The sequence below is a fragment of the Etheostoma cragini genome, chromosome 18 (genome assembly GCF_013103735.1).
Source record: "Etheostoma cragini isolate CJK2018 chromosome 18, CSU_Ecrag_1.0, whole genome shotgun sequence".
NCBI classification, from domain to species: domain Eukaryota; kingdom Metazoa; phylum Chordata; class Actinopteri; order Perciformes; family Percidae; genus Etheostoma; species Etheostoma cragini.
Genome location: NC_048424.1, coordinates 5,379,878 through 5,391,391, shown reverse-complemented (window position 1 = coordinate 5,391,391; position 11,514 = coordinate 5,379,878). Strand labels below are relative to the sequence as shown.

The 11,514-nt window shown below is 40.0% G+C and overlaps 1 long non-coding RNA gene across 1 annotated transcript in view; it reads right to left on the bottom strand.

The window, feature by feature from the left end:
- The window catches only part of LOC117961505, a 15,179-nt gene extending 3,894 nt beyond the window's left edge, over positions 1 to 11,285 (bottom strand). Inside the window, exons 1-2 of the long non-coding RNA XR_004660419.1 lie at positions 11,192 to 11,285; positions 5,557 to 5,559 (exon numbers count right to left, since the gene is read on the bottom strand). This is a non-coding gene — a long non-coding RNA (uncharacterized LOC117961505). The remainder of the gene's footprint in view (positions 1 to 5,556; positions 5,560 to 11,191) is intronic.
- Positions 11,286 to 11,514: the final 229 nt, after the last annotated feature.

Below are 11,514 nucleotides of genomic sequence, written 5' to 3'. Positions count from 1 at the left end.
ACACACACTCAGCTCCTGTTGCAGCCTACATTGGCCTTGTGTTTTACCTGTAAGACCCACCTTTCCATGCCTTTGATCATCTGTGATGTGCAAACATCAGACTTCCTTACGGTCCGAGAAAGTAATTGCGGCGTCCTGCGTCGCGCTGCCTGGCATCGCACCGCCCTGTTTCCATAACTCTTCTCTATTTCCACAGTTAGTTTTGTGGTTTGGATATTACAGGACTCTGCAAAGTGTACAGTTTTTCATGTTGTTGCTGCATGGCTTCAAATACAATGAAGCTGCTAAAAAGTGGAATAATTCCACTGACAAATCGTGAGTCAATTTTGAGGGCCTTCTCGACTACTTACTCAAATCATCCAAATGAACCCTTGAATCTATTAGCTTCATGGTATTTGTCGTCTTAATGCATTCCAAACTTTATTTAGAAAGCCTGCAATTACAAACATCTTTTGTGTGCCAGTCTTTTTCTCAAAAATGTTTGTTAAATAATCTCCTGATAGACCTGGCGTCATGTTCTCACCATAACACCAAATGTATTATTTGCTTCTATGGAAGTGATGCAATCCGTTTAGCCCGTCTGATTGGCCTAATTGTGCAGAGCAACCTCTCTCTCTTCCTCCTCCTGCTCATAAGTTTATGTCCTGGCCTGCTTCAGCAGTAAAAAGGAAGCATGACAACAATAATTCAGCTAAGACCGAGATCTAAAATATGACATTTAAATGTGTTTGTCCTTGTCCTCGCAAAAAGTTGGCCGTATGGTATTAATACTGAGTGTGAGCTTGATGCTTTGGACAAACAACAAAGTCGGTCATGAAGAGTTTTATAGTTAAGCCAATATTCGTCACTCCCTGGCAGATCCATTTGTTATTAATTCAAGAGAACACCAAGTGTAGATATGATCCAAATGTCAATTATCCTTACTGCTATGCACATAATGTTTTCGGTTTCAGTAGGATTTTCTTTCTAAACATTTAGAAATCTTTGTAGTTTTAATATTTAGTTTACAAGTTATGTCTGAAAAGTCGAGTTCAGTTTGAGGTTTAGTGGCTCATCAAGTGTAACGATTTAAATAAAATCATATTTTACATGTGATTCACATTAATTACGTATAACATTAAGTATGTTTTAGTGTCACTGGGCCACAGGGCAGCTCTACTTACAGCTGCTGACTTTGTGTTGGTGACGCATTCCTTTTGCAACTTTTGCAGATTGCCGTCAGCTTGAGATGTCACAAACACTGCTGTCAGGACAACAAAAACCTGAATGCAGTTGTGCTTTCGCATTGTTGTTGAGTGTTTGCTTTGGTGAGCTGCTAAGCCACAGGCGGTGATCTGACTCAAACTGGAATCAATCACCTCGCCTCTCAAAACCTGAACATTCAGTCCTGACAAAGTTCAGTGCAATGAGATACTTTCTAGCATCCAGGCCACACAAATTGCAGCGGATAATAAGTTATTTCTGTTGTTTTGGAAGAAAAAAATTCTGAAGTGTTGATGGGAGGGAATATTATACCATATATATATCATGTTGCACAATGCTTGCACACAGTCGCAGTTTTATCAATTATTTATTTCCGCACACCAGACGCTGGCGTGTCCTCCGACTCCGGGCAGCCTTCCTCATCTCTCCCACTTGCCATTTCTACACATGACCTGCAGCACTCCACACTCCAGTTTTACTGTCTATGTCCACACCTCTTCTTTCACACAAAAGGGAAAACACGCTGTCTGAGGTCACATACGGGCACGCATGCGGCAAAACCGTGCGACGCACACATGCTTCGAACCAAGACAAGCTAACTGAATGGTTCGGATGTTTTTTTTTTGTGAACCATGCCACTCCTAATATCCATGGCGTTCTACTTCCTGGAAGAATTCAGTTGCTGCCGGAAATTCCGCCGGATGCATGTCTTTTCTCCGTAGTCCGTTTTCTTTGAGTTGGAATTTTAAATTATGGGTAACTGCTCCTCAGATCTCTGCAGGGTAAATCCAGACAGCTAACTAGACTATCTGTCCAATCAGAGTTTTCTGTTGCACGAATAAAACAACCTTTGAATGTACACATGTGGACTAGTCAGACCCTCCTTCACAGCACTGTGGAGGAAAGTCAGGAAATGTGAGTGAATCAGCATTGTAACTGAATAATCTAACATGTTCAATTATGAATTAAGGTTATAGGTTATAGGGACAGGTTGTTAAGAGCAGAGAAGACCTCCTACAGTATGTCTGTTCTTGATTATTCTTCCCCCCAACACCCCATGGGGCATGGGGAACAAAAATTCTGGCATCTTTTCAGGCAGCGTTGCCAGAGTGCAGAGATGTGGTGTTAACGTGGCATACCCTCTGCAGAGCAGTGTTCTCTCAGTCTGTCCAGCTTCCTGCATACATACAACTCTTTGTAAGGCTGGCTTGCTGAGCAGACTACCTTGCTGAGTGTGTTTCCTTGTCTCGGTTTCCAGCCCTGAGGAGAAATCTCAGAGCAGAGCTGAGAATCATACAGGGACAGACCCATCTGGAAAGTCTACCTGGCTGCACTTGCCAATTAGCAAGCTGGTGCTAATGAAAAACAGGAGTCTGCCTACCGCTCACTCTGCCTGGTTAACGTTAGTTAAGGCAGTCATCTGTGCTTCTTAATGTAGTTTAAGACTCTCCCAGTCTGAGCATGCTTTAAAACATTTCAATCTTTTTTCCACCTCTAGTATTTGTTATAAGTTTTGCACACACAGACTATGGATCAAACTTTTTGTGGCGATAATGTCAAGACAGCAGGATAGCAGTTACAAGAGAATTATATGTTTGGACTATAAAGGACTCTCAAAGTAACATCTTATTTTCTTGATGTTGTCAGCTAAATCATTGCGTGCTAACGTAAGACATGAGGTGGCTAATGCAGCATGTTCTGTGTACATATAGCTGCACAGTAAGAGAGATTGTTAGTGGTTTTAAGAATGAGTAAGTACATAAGGCACTCCTTTTTGACTCTTTCTTGGAAGTCAGAATATGTGTCATCATATGTTACATGGCATACTCTCCGCGGCTACTTGAGACTATGTGGTGTGTTTATTTAAGCCTTTGCAAACTGCATGCTTTGGGGCTCATTCTGTTCGAAGTGTGCCAGCATTCACTGCTCTGAAATCGACCAGCCATGAATCTTTCCTAAGCATGTGATAACGCCCTCGCAAACGGGCAAAAAACCACAACCAGCGGTTCAAACACTACAGAGCCAGAGTCATTACCAGGATTTCTAAGGGTATGCCGGGTCATTGCCCCTTTCCAAACTGTCCAAGGCCTCTCGTCTCGGCCTCGGCTCACCCATGTCCCAGGGCTGCAGGCTGTGAAAGGTGAGCAGGTGTGACTGGAACACTGAGTCCCATTCAGAGGAGGCCGCCACGGGGCAAAGAGGAGCAAAAGATTTACACCATGTCTACATCTTTACTGTATGTAAAGATTTACAGCCTCTACCGAACGCAAAGCACATTTAGAAGCGAGGAGTCCTCACTTCTGTTGTATTGAGTCTCTTTGTAGTAATATTGTGTCTCATTGTAGTTTTTCCCATTTTTATAGTATTTCTGTATCTATTTCAGTCTCTTTGCTGCTGTTTTGCGTCTCTTTACTCTGTTTATGTTTCTTTGTGGTTAGTTTGCATCCCACTCTGTTTTGTACGGGTCTCTTTGGGGGACGTTTTGCAGCTGAATGCCGAGGGTGCCCCAGACACTTTGGGCCCCTGGGCCCATTCAGTAATCAACCCGTGGCTAAACCTACATTTACATCGATTTACAAGTCATTTTCCCTGCATGTAAACACAGAAATAGGCACTTTGAGTTAGTCATAGAATAGCTGATAGTTTAATTTAATGTCAAGCTTCACATAAGCTGACACTCTGCATTATTACATTAATTTAGTCTTATTCTCATAGATACCCATTTATTGTTTTCCCGCCATTGTTATTCTCATCATCCCTGTGTTTTTGAAAAAGACCGCTCAACTCACAAACCCAAGGCCTAAGTTTATTTCCAGCGATGGCACAGACGTTGCAAACATCTCTTTTAATGTTTGCTCGATTGCTAAGACAGTCGAAGTCTCTAGTCTAAACAAATGACTTTGAGAAATACTGTTTGTCTCAGTTGTTTAGGACTTGAAGAAACCGACGTGGCTTGTTCTCAAGTTTCTGAAAGTAATGTTTATGGTCGGTGCTTCTGTGTTTGCCTGAGTCCTAACAAAGATGAAATAAATATACACAGACAACTGTTCACTTTGCATTGGTTTTATGAGACCGCTCCACGTTAGAGTGTCTTGTTAAAACTATGGCCCACGTTCATGATAAAAGCATGCACGTTTCAAAGGTCACTGTGTCAGAGTCAAAGTTACCTTTCCACTCATTTTCCACAAAAAAATTGTAGAATTTAAGTATAGACTTTTATGGAAAAAAAACAACAAAAAACCTTATTAGTTAATACTCTAGTGGTTTATGTAAGGGATAATCTGGGGCAGACTATTTGTGATTAAAAGAAAATATAAAAATAAATACACCAAGATTCACTGTTAGAATGAGCTCAAATATGCTCAGTTGCACCCCCAAGAGGCCACATCAAGGTGGTTATGAATCATTAAATATGTCAAGCATTTGCACCATCAACATATTGCAAACAGACTTATACAGAATTCTTTGCACATGTGTTTATGCTTGTGATCACACTGTTTGAATCCAGAGCATTTCTTGTCATCAACATCATTTCAGTAACGCAAACCTCTTTGAATTAAAGCCCTGACTGCTCTCCATCTCACTCTCTCTCCCTCTCTCTCTCTCACTCTCTCTCTCTCTCTGTCATAATCCGAATAATGAGTAATTGTGCGTCACTAGTAATTACAATACTTTACTGTCTTATCTTTCCTTGCTGTTCTTTAAAAATTGATATGGTAAAACACAGAAAAAATAATCAGACAGAAAAAAAACAATTAGTCTGACTGCCTGGGATGAGCAAATGTAGTTTAATGATTGTTTTATATGATAATGGACCACCTTGGACCATCAGTTTTAGTTTCCGGACAAACTGAAAAGAGAAAATATGATTTCTTGGGTCTCCAAGGGAGCAAATAGAAAAGGAAATACCCAAAGTTCTTTTAAGAGCCAAGGCTGACTGTTCCCATCCTTTTCAGATCGGCGGTGGAGATCTGCGTCATATTAAATGCCTTGTGTGCCCTTTGTAGTCGAGTATCAGTAAGCTGCAGTGCTAGATCTGCGTTTCCGATATTATTTGGAGAGAAACCCATTGAGGTGAGCATTATCCAGTGTAGATGGACAAAATAGTCACACGGATTTTGAAGCTGTAACGATAAACAGGCATGGACCTTTCGTAAAGAAAAACAAAAGCAAAAACAGCAATCTATTGTTCTCGTCAAAAGTAATCCCTGATACCTTTTTAGTGTTTTGTACTCATTTAGAAATTTAAGAAGAAAAACATAGGACGATCCAAAAATGCCTCGGTGGTGCCATACAGACTTGAAAACTTGCAAACCTCAGGGTGAGGGTGTAAGGGAAAGTATTCAAACAAACAGGCTGGGGTTTCTAGCAGACTAAATGATTAAAAAAAAAAAATTCTCATAGGAAAAATAACCTGACTGGTTGAATTAAACCATTTTTAATTGTTGAATTAAACTTTGGGTTCAAAGGATGGTTAACTGATCATATTAAGTTTTGTTTATTGTGGAAGGTCAACCTATTAAATATCCTGAGTGGATTTTAAATAGCTATACGTTGGTTTGCTTGATTTGAACTTGACTTGACGAATCAGTCAGGTGGATAACTGAGATGAAATAACTTAAGAATACACCGTTTCACAGAGGTTTTAGACGACTGTAAATTAGGGCTGGGCGATATGGAGAAAATCAAATATCACCATATTTTTGACAAAACACCCTGATATCGATATCGCAACCATATTGTAGTGTTGGCTATTGGTGCTTTCACAAAATATTTACACAATGAGATTTTTGATAAACAATCATCAGTAATGTGGCTATAATGACTTAGTGGGTTAAGGCAAATAATAGAAGAGCTAAAATAGTCTGGTAAGTTTAGAAAATGACATCACTTTACTGTAATGTTGCCTTTAAAACCAGGAATAGACAAGACTTATGCCATATTACGATGTAGGTATAGCCAAAATTTAAGACAATATCAAGTCTCATGTCACGATATCCATACACCAGTTATATCGATACATTGCTCAGCTCTACTGCAAATAATAAAAGTTGCATCAATTCTTTGATGCACATTGAATTAAATGGCAGAAGTCCTACTCATCTTTTTACTAGGGACAGTTGTCTGCTTGATTTAGCTAATGACAACAACATTTCTTGGCCAATTTGCAGACTACATTCTTAGTCAGTGCATCCTTTGGGTGAAAAAAAATGGACTTGATTATTAAAATTTGTATTAGCAACATATCTAGAATTTGGTAATTATTGGATGAATAGTTGTCACTTTTGATTCTAAATTGTGTTTTTCTGAAGAACAACATCTGACTAGCTTAAGTTTGGTGATATAGTTACACTGATATTTATAAATGTAGAGGGTTCAGCTTTACAGTTGAACCCTCTACAGGAAAGAGAGAACTTTATTCATACATTTATTAGTGTTGGTAAGATATTGTAGTGTCAACATTTCATCAAACATGGTGTCATGCAGTACCACCAGACTTCATGTATTTAACAGGTAATTGAATTTTAATATTTTGCATTATAATGAAATCTGGAATTTAGATTCATTTTCATATTTGAGACACATTCAGGAGGTGATTTAAAGGAGGCCCAGAATTTTCTCTGTGCCTCCTTTGTGGAACCTCTGGATTCAACAATGTCACAGACTTTACAACCAGGGAATTCTTTTTCCATCAGGCCTGGTTACTTATTTAATAAGCATTTATGTTGATTAAACGGGGCAGAGTTGGGATATGAAGTATTCTGTAGGCATTCTTTCTCTCCGCAGACCTCCCCTGACGCATGCACTACAGTGCAGTAGATCCACAACCAGGCCACAACAGACAGCAGCAGGGCTCCACCATTATATGGTCTAGAGTTACACTCTGAGATGTCGGCCTTTGTGGTCAACAATTTTTTCTCTGTTTTGCATCCATGATAAGCTGACAGAGTCAAGCTGACATAATTAGCTGGCTGGGGTTTGTTTGGGTTGTGAATTGCTGCTGTGGTGTAAATCAGAATGGAGCTGGCGGCCAATGAGACAGCTTGAAGTCAGATTAAAAGACAGGGGTGGCTTCTCTGCCGCCGACAACATTCGCTGCTCAGCCGCTTCGCATTGTTTTTCCTCCAGAACCTGGCAGCGGCAGCACTGGATACTGCAGCCAGCGCTTTGGTCATATTTCTTCTCACAATTTGTCCCTGTTGCACCATGTCATGTTGGTTTGGTGTTCTCAGAGTGAGTTTTAATGTGTCAAGTTTCAACATAGGACTGCAGCGTAGGGCTTACATTGTGGAAACCGTTGTTGGACATGTTTAATTGGTGCCAAAGTAAAGTATAATGTTTACATTGATACTCAGTGTGTGCAGACAAACTATTCATTTGTTTTAAAGTCTCATGCAAAAACATAAGAGGCAATGCAAAAAGTGTGCATAAAGTTTGCATTCCGTTAGAAGCCTGAATATAGCTGCTTTGCTCTTAAAATGATGAGGCTCGCTGAGTCGGAGACAGGGAGCCAGGCTGTCTGATCAGACCTACTTTTAGTCTGAGGGAAACTCTCGGCACATGCAGAAACATTTCACCTTACAGGTCAACAAGACTGAGAAAGGAAAGTTGTTAGCTACGTGCTAAATAGAAACAGGGAAGAGAAACTGTGGCTGTCAGGATACCCCTCCCTCCCAAAGGCACTCTCAAAGCTATAATCGCGGTTTCTTAATGATGTCTTTGGGATTGTGAAAAGGAAGTGTTTATCTGAACCCCGCGAGAAGTGACAGGAATAGCTAAAGGCAGTATAACATGAAACAGCCCTCTGCTGGCCAGAGTGTAGCTAGAGTTAGACATATTTTATATTTATAGACTATTTTGGGGTCAGGAACCTCTGTGCTCATTTAAGAGCCTTTCCAACTGGTCCTGTCTCTAATCAAAGGATCAAAACCGCTTTATTTTGAAAATGGGCAATTACAGCACCAACTACATAAAAATGGCATCAAAGACCTCAGCAGTTCAGTTTCTGCTGAGTTGTAGATTTAGTCGTAATTTTAGCACAGCTGCTTAGGTTTTTAGGAAAACATGCTGACAAGATATTTCATATTTAGTCATGTGCCAAAGGTTAACATTTACTTTAAACGATTTTAGAGGTTCTATTCTCGGGATTTACTTTCATATATGCATCAGTATTTGATCTAAGCTGAGTTTTACATGTTTGCTGTACACCATTCATTTTGGAAACAAGTTCACTACGTGACAGCTGGTTTCAGTTGTGCCAGGCATCTTCAAAAACACCTGCATACATCTCCATCTTTCCAGACCTTTTTGCAGTTTGACAAGTGCTTTAGGGTTGCTTTTCCCAACTGGTACGGCTGTGAAGTCCCTGTGTGTGTCTCTGCTTTACTCATATTTGCATGTGCATTTTTTTTTACTTAATTCATAAATTCTCTTCTGGAATCCAACATCAGATTCAAAATATTTGGAACAAAATATGATTTTTCTTTCTAATGCGGTGTGCACTAAAAAACAACTGCTGATATTGAGTATGGATATGGGCATACTTAAATGCTACTTGATAGTCATGAACTTAAATAATTTGAAGAGCAAGACTTCTGATTTAGTGTTGTGACACCTATCTGTTAAATATGTCTTTCAGCTGTCAACATTGGCTCAAAGTGGATAAAAAGGCCGGTTCATTAATTAAATATGTTACCTTGTTTTGAGGTTCTGCAGAAAGACCGTTTTGGAGTCCTTGGTTGGACTACATTGTGTTGTCATGTTAGCTCACCCCAGCCTCCCCCTCTGCACCCAAACACAGTCCGTAGGGGTCCCCCACGAGAGGCGCTCAGCCCCGCTCTGAGAAGCACTAAGCTCAGTGACACGGCTGTCAAACTAAATCTCTGCGCTTCCCTAAGTCCTGGTTGCCAGGGGTGAACATCAGGAATGTCGCCGGGTGACAAAGGACGATTAGTGGCCTGATTTCTCCATATGCTGACATTTGTGAGTTTTTTTCATTTGTTGTATGGGAATTCTTGTCATTGAGGTTGGTTAGGATACCGCAAAGGGGCTTGAAGGTCGTCTTTCAGACAATACACACAAAGGCTGTTGTTGAAACACATGTGAAATTTTTGTCTCAATGTGACAAACTAGAGAAAGTGGCTGAGCACCAATTCTCTTTCGTTAAAGGCTATTGCTTACAGCTATGTGACTTTTTATAACGTGTTAAGCTGCTTTACTGTCACTTTAAAATAAAAATAAAAGTAACAAGTTAACATACAAAGTCTCTCTTGTTGGCAAGATAAGTTTAGCCTCACCTAACTTATATGTGTTCTTATGTGCCTAAAAATGCAGCCGCTTTACGGTAGAGGTGTTCCGCCTCACCTAGGATCGCTTTGCCAGACCTTCCTCCTCTGTGCTGCACAGGAGGGTCTGGCTAGTCCAAACAGCATTCCGGCATGGGAGAAAAAATGTGCTTTCTTTAAACCAATCACAAACGTCTTTGGCGGTGCAGAGCACCGGACGGAGTCATGGTGCCATTGCAAAATAGCTTCTGGAAGAAATTAGTTTTTGGTGGAACATTTGTGTGTTCAAAGGTTGTTTTAGTTGAGAAAACTCTGATTGGACAGATAGTCTAGCTAGCTGTCTGGTTTTACCCTGCAGAGATCTGAGGAGCAGTTAACCATAGTCCTCAGAAATCCACCAGCGTTTAAAAATTACAACATGAAGACAACTAAAGGTAACAGACATCTGGTCGAAAAGAGTGACATCCGGCATAATTTCCCATAGAAACGGACCAATCCTGGATGTTGTGGATATAGACTACGCCTTGCTTCACATTAAGATTGCCTCTGCTGAAAGTCTGCTGAATTGTAATGAAATATAAATCTTATTGAGCAGCGGAGATGCATGAAACAGAAAAAGACACTTATTTAACGAAAGAGGCCATTGTTAAAATTGTCGTGGAGACTCTTAAATGTTTCATCGTTTTTAGAAAGCAGTGTTTTCTGTTCCGTGCAATAAGCCAACCTCATTTGTATCAAGCAGATTTTGATAGTGGTTGTTGTGGAGAACCTAGTGAAACCGACCCTATCCAAACTCGAGGACAGTGGGACCTGATCTGTGTAGACCCGAGCACAATGACAACCGATCCAAAATGCAGTTGACATGTACAGACTCATATAGAAAAGGACAGCAACGCTGGCAGCAGCATGACGTTGCTGCAAATGAAGGACCAGCCATTAGGATGGTCACAATGTATTGTTGGTAGCCACCTGGATCCAGTCTTGTTTTGGATATAATTGAAACAAACCTGAGAACTCAGACAGCACAGCTGAAAGCACTCGGACTGCATTTATTAAAGTAAACACTAAGAATGGAACACCATACAAAAAACACAACATAATAGAAAGCTACCAGTTGTTGATGGTTACTCTTAACTTAACATAATCTTTCCTGTAGCTGTTGTGCCAAACCATTCTTCTTTTACAGCTGTATAAGTGGCATGGTTGGATGTAGGAAATGCATGCCAAGCTCTTAATACCCGATGATCGCTTTGATTTATATAACGGGGGCTGAAATGCCAACAGAAAAATATCTGCCCAGAAGGCACTCCTGTTCCTTCTGTAGAAGACATAAGGTCCTTGTTTACAGGATGAATAGTTGCCCTTTTAAAATCCCCTTTTGTTTAAAATAAATAATCTTTTTGCCTACTCCACAGACCCAATCTGATTTGCTTGTGTTACCACAGTAGCTAATCATGTTGATCCCGTAGTTAATCTCCACCGGAGCTTTAATGGTAAGCTTGGGTGTTTTAGGACTTCCTGTTTAGGCAAAGCAGACTGTAATCACCTCACTGGACTCATTTCCGCAATGAAGCGACGTAAACCACTCGTAGTGAAGTCTCGCCTTGGTCTGATCCTTTGATCTGACATGCACAAGTGGTGTTTAAGGTGTTTGCTTATTTTGCTCGTCGAAACGAGTGTCCTGTATAAGTGCAGCCTGCAACAAAGGCAAGGCAATTTTATTTGGATAGCTTTTCAGAAGCAGTGCAATTCAAAGTGCTTTACATAAAACATCAAACACATCATTATTAAAATTAAAAAAAAAAGGGAACATAATACAAAATTAAGAATAGTGAATAAAAGTTAAAACAATAATACCAAATTAAAAACATTTGATCAAAAACCTGTTAAATATCAGAATAAAACAAAGAAATTCACAGTACTGTGCAGTACAAATAATTAAACAAAGCCAATATCGAAAAGGAAAGTCTTCAGAACTGATTAAAGAGAGCAAAGCTTAACTATATAAACAACAATAAAATCTTTG